Source organism: Martes martes (assembly GCF_963455335.1).
Source record: "Martes martes genome assembly, chromosome: 9".
In the NCBI taxonomy this organism is placed as follows: domain Eukaryota; kingdom Metazoa; phylum Chordata; class Mammalia; order Carnivora; family Mustelidae; genus Martes; species Martes martes.
Window position 1 is genome coordinate 131,301,237 of NC_137896.1, and position 6,006 is coordinate 131,307,242.

Consider the following 6,006-nt stretch of genomic DNA (forward strand, 5'->3'; position numbering starts at 1 on the left):
ATGTGCGTTGACTGTTGAATGCCCCCCCCCCCCCCCGTTGGCTTACCCGCTCCTGCGGACCCTGCAGCCAAGGATGAGGTGGTGCCCTCTGGCTCTGTCACTTGCTCTGACCACTGGGACAGAGCTGGCAGCTTGTTCGCCCGAGGCCCCGTTGTCCTCACGGGTGGACGGGGCTGCTTGGGTGGCCTTCAGAGCACGGGGATGCTCAGAGAAAGGGGGTTATGCAGAGAGAAGGTAGAGAACAGAGTGAAAAATGAAGGAGAGAAGGAAGGCTTTTCAGGAGAATGGCATTGGCGTCCAATGTCATAGGACTCTTGGCTTTTGCTCTCCCGTCACCCACCTCTACAGAGGAAAAGCGGTGGCTTCTCTGACAGCGAGTCTGGAAAATGGAACTGGGCATGAAAGGCTCAGTCCCTCCCGGGTTTCCTCTTCCTGTCTGTGGAAGTGGGCACCTCATCTCCCCCCAGTGGAGCCCTGCGGTGGCTATAGCAGTGGTTCTAAACGGGGAGGGGGGACATTCCCCGGGAGACATTTGGCAGTGTCTTGGAATACTTTTTTTGGTCTATAAAGTTTATCTTGGGGGCACCTGGGTGGTTTAGTCATTCAAGAGTCTGACTCTTGATTTTGGCTCAGGTCATGATTTCACGGTTGTGGGATCGAGCCCCGTGTCCTGCACCAAGCTCCATGGAGAGTCTGCTTGGGGATTCTCTCCCTCTCCTTCTGTCCCACCCGCCACTCATGCGCGTGCTCTCTCTTTCTCTCTCTAAAATCTTAAAACAATTTTAAAAATTAAGAAAAAAATAAAGTTCATCTTTTTGAAAAGTTCCCAAACTAGTGTGCACTGAACATAGGAAATTAGATAAACTGCTAGTTCATTCCCATTATTTAACCTGGTGGTTAGTTTGTTGAAGTTCTATATTGGTTTGAGAGTGACTGTTGGTGATGAAAAACTACCCAGAATGATGAGTCATGAGATACCTGAGCTGTAAAAGGGTACCATGGTCCTGAAAAGACCAATGTGTATCTTTTTTTTTTTTTTAAGATTTTATTTATTTATTTGACAGACAAGAGATCACAAGTAGGCAGAGAGGCAGGCAGAGAGAAAGAGGAGGAAGCAGGCTCCCTGCCGAGCAGAGAGCCTGACACGGGGCTCGATCCCAGGACCCTGGGATCACGACTAGAGCCAAAGGCAGAGGCTTTAAAACACTGAGCCACCCAGGCACCCCAGCAATGTGTTTCTTTCAGAAATGAGCCAAATGTGAATACACGTAACCACTGCCATCAAGCACTGTGAACAGAAGACAGTTGCTTATAGTCAACACAACTCACCATTGCTGGCTGCTGGTGTCACGGAGTCCCACTCGGGGTTACCGAATGACTGCCATCTAGTGGAGAATCAACCATCGCTCAGATTTCTTCACTTGCTTTCAATAAGCAGATGCCGCTAGAGAATGGCTTTGACTTTACAAAGAATTTTTCAGGTCCCATTCTTGTTGAGAAAGTGAACACAATACTGATTTTTATGCATTAACCTTTAAATAGAATAGCTTGGAAGGAAGAAATTTACAGCTGCTAACTTAAGAAACTGGCATGATATCTGAGCTATGTCCATTTTTCTGTCCTTGTTAGAATCGAGTCTGCAGAGATCTTGCTTGTCCTGCTACTCCTCAGAACATCACATTGGGGGCGCCTGGATGGCTCTGCCTTTGGCTCAGGTCATGATCCCAGGGTCCTGGGATCGAGCCCCACATCGGGCTCTCTGCTCAGCGGGGAGCCTGTTTCCTCCTCTCTCTCTGCCTGTCTCTCTGCCTGCTTGTGATCTCTGTCAAATAAATAAATAAAATCTTTAAAAAAAAATTACATTGGTCCATGACATTGGACCTGTTGATAAAGGAAGCAGCACACAGCTCACGTGTAAGACATATGTGTGCCAAAGGTGGTAGACAGACCAGCTCTTGATACCAAGTACCGTCAGTCAAGGTCCTGTAAGAAAACCGGGATGGGTTTTGTTGTCAGCTACAACAGAGGTGAGTTAGTACAAGAAGGCTAAAGTAACAAAAAGGGGACACTGAGGTAGCAACTATCTGACAGCAGTCAGAACAAGGAAGAAAGCCCCCCGGCCCCCACCTCCCGCCCTGGTTCTCCATTCTCTTACCATTGCTTCTTCTCCGAGGCCCAACCAGCCAGCAGGCGATACAGGAAATGGAGTTTGCAGAGCCCAGCCCCAGCACAACAGAACAGAATGGGAGGGCGGGCCTGGATCTGGGAGAGTAAACACCCAGCGGAACCCGGAGCCGCCCTGGCTGTGCCCTCTGCCAACTCTAACGTTAGGCCAGCGGTCCCGTTTGCTTCTCTGTAGCTTCGTTGTCAGCATCTCTGTAGCTCACAGAGACTGTGCTGCTGGGTCGGCGTCTGATTCCGAGACGATCCTAAGTCCAAGCGGACGCTCGTGCAGGAGATGTTTCCGAGATTGGCACTCGGTGGGTGTGTTTTGACCTGCGTGAGTCCGAGCCGCGCCCACAGCAGGCTCATCTCGCTCATCTTGACCATCCTTTCCTGTGATCAGGACCAGAATTTGCTGCAGTGATGTCTGCCTCCCTTACCTGCCGTTTGCGCCTCTTGTCAGGGTCCAGGCTGCAGAGGGAGGGTTCTTCCTAGCTCTGTCTCCAGACAGCCTGGCACTGTGAGGAGGGGAGGAAGCCCTGGCAGCCCATTTACAACCTGGGAGCGGTGTCTACAAAAGTGGCCGCTCCCACCGTTCACCTGGCCCTGGAATTTGGGGCGGACGGTGTAGCCTACTGGTCCATAAGCTGCCCACGGGTCCAACACAGATCCCCCAGGCTCACGAAGGGAGTGGGTGTGTGGTTGGGGCCAGGATTCTGAAGCATTTTGGTCACGAAGCAGAGACGCTGTGTAGGCGGAGAGAAAAGAAAACCATTCGCTCTACATCAGGTTGGCAACCGAGTTCCTCTGCACATTTCTTCTAGAATTTATTCTAGGTGTTCGCAGAGACAGCTGCTGTATGGAAAAATAAGGGAAATAAAACTGATGGTGAAGAATTATTTTCAGATTGAACCAGACTTGCATGGAGCCTCTTAATATTTTTAAGTAAAGTATTTTTGACGTACAAGGCCTGGCACATAGCACATTACTGTAGAGGTATTTGATTTGTTAAAAAAAAAAAGTCTAATGGAAATGAGGCTGACCTGAATTCTCTTTCAGCTGAGTCTGTAACTGAATGGATATTTATGCTTGGATCCTGATCGGTCCATTAGAGGGTCTCCTTCCCCGGTAGGGGCCCGCAGCTTCGTTCAAGGTGCTAAGCTGACCTTTGTGCTAAGGCAGGTGACAGGTGGAGCCGTCCACAGCCTTCCGTGCACGCTGTTGCTGCGGTGAAAGCTCTGGCCAAAAGCCAAATGAGTTTCAGCTCCCAGAGGAGTGGATGGTGATTCACGGGCTTTATGTACGGCTTAAGGAAAAAACTGCAGTACAGCTGCTGTTAATTTCCGACTGCAGCCTGTAGCAGGTGCCTCTGTCTTCGCGACTGCGTGTCAGAAGGGCCTAACGAGCTGTCCTTATCTGCGAGTCAGTCCTGTTAAGCCCATCTTATAACTAACGTTATACGCAAGAGGTCCCTAGGTTGGTTCCGGTTTTGTGGATCATTAGTACACATTGCTGTGACCGTTCTGTCCCCAAGGGCATATCTTTCTCTGTGCACCGAGTCTCCTGTGGCTGTACCCCCAGTCCTGCCAGGGAGGGGCAGCAGCGACTCTGCGTTGAGGCTTCTGAACATGCTCAAACCTTTCTCCATCCCGTTCAGAGTGTGGGCTCACAGCCTTCCCAGCCGGCCGACTCAGGAGCGGGGCAAACATTTGGGGGAAGTGCACCGCTTCCGTTACCGCGATCCACAAGACCCAGGAGGACCTTGTTGGATGCTGAGGCTCCTGTTGATGGCCTACAGAAATCTCCAGGGGAAAAAAGCGCACCTTCTAGGGAAGGAGAACCAGGCAAAGCAAACCTAGACCTGCCGTCCGTCAAGAAGGCGAGCTCGACACAGATTCTTATGTCTGAGTGGAGAGCGCGGATGTGGAATGACATGAGGATTTGAGGCTGTCACTCTTGTCTTACGGCTGACTTTGAGTGACTGTGTTGAGAAATGGCAGAGGTGTGGGGCAGGCATGACAGTGGTCCCCAAAAGTGTGGGAAGGTCCAATGACCTGGACACAAAGCCACGAGGGCAGGAGTAGAGACTGAGTGGTCACTCCCAACTGCCAGACTCCTGCCTGGGGCTTATAACGTCATCGTCTTGATAATACCCAAAGCAGGCCTTCCCAAAAGGCTGTTTCTGGACCTGGAATGGAGAGTAAGACAGAAAATGTGCGAAAGAGCGGTCTAGTTTCATGAAGAAAAGGATGAAAGTGGACTTTCCATGAAGAATGGATGGCGCAGCTCATGGCTTGTTGTGATCCTCAGAAAATGTCCATCTCCCAGTAATGTAAGAAGTCACACTTCACATTTTTAAAACAATTGCAGGGGCGCCTGGGTAGCTCAGTCAGTTAAGCATTCGACTCTTGATCTCCACTCAGGTCTTGATGTCTCAGGGTCATGAGTTCAAGCCCTGCGTTGGGCTCCACTCCCAGTGTGGAGCTCACTTAAATAAAAAATAAATAAATGAAATAAAATATTGCAAAGAAATAGATGTCTGACAAACACAAAGCACGTACTCATCCTGGTTATCATGTTCAGGCTGTTTAAGATTAATAAATTCACTAATTACATGGGAATTAAAGCAATGTGAGCTACACTTAGGTGATCTCTTCCTTTTGGAGCAGAAAAGGAAGACATTCTTCGTTAGCCTAATATGTTCAGATACCACATTAGGATAAAAATAAGGTTCGCATCATTTTAGTGTTTTGGTCTTAGCAGGCCTCATATTTCTTACAGAGTTACAAATTTCAGTGAGAGAGACTGAATTTCCAATTCATAGAGGACAGAATGCTTTTTATAAAATAGGACTTTTATTTAGGTTTTAAACCCTACTGTGTAAACCTTTACTATCCAATACAGGAGCCACTAGCTGTATGTGGCTAGTTAAATCTAAATAGTAATTAATTAATTAGCTAATTAGTTAATTTTTAAGTAGGCTCTATGCCCAGCATGGAGCCCAACATGGGGCTTAAATTCACAATTCTGAGATCAAGACCTGAGCTGAGATCAAGAGTCAGATACTTAACAGGGGGAGCCCCTCAGGTGCCCCTAAATTGTAATTAATTTGAAATTAAATAAAATGCAGAATTCAGTTCCTGAGTCTCACTTGGAAAATTTGAAGTGCTCAGTGGCCAGATTTGGGAGTTAGCTCTGACCCTGGACAGCACAGAGAACATTTTTGTCTCAAGGAAAGATTTATGAAACAAAATTCTATAAACACATATTATAGCAACCCCCAACATATAATATAATGTTAGTACATAATGTTAGTACATTATATTATATGTAATATGTAATATAATGTTAATACATTATAACTTCACCAATTACATTTCATTATGTAAAATATTTAATCAAGAGCTGTCCCATTGTCAAAGATTAATCATAGGTGGGGCACCTGGGTGGCTCAGTGGGTTAAAGCTTCTGCCTACGGCTTGGGTCATGATCCCAGGATCCTGGGATCGAGCCCCACATTGGGTTCTCTGCTCGGCAGATAGCCTGCTTCCCTCTCTCTCTCTGCCTGCCTCTCTGCCTACTTGTGATCTCTGTCTGTCAAATAAATAAATAAAATCTTTAAAAAAAAGATTAATCACAGGGATTCTAATCGGAAGTTAAGCTATTAGGGGTGCGTGGCTCAATTGGTGGAGCATGTGACTCTGTCTCGTGGTTGTGAGTTCGAGCCCCACGCTGGGTGTAGAGATTGCTAAAAAAGATCTTTTAAAAAAAAGTTGTTAAAGTAGTTAAGCTGGTTTATCTAGCAACATGCTTAACAATAAAGCATTTTAGCCATGAGTTTTG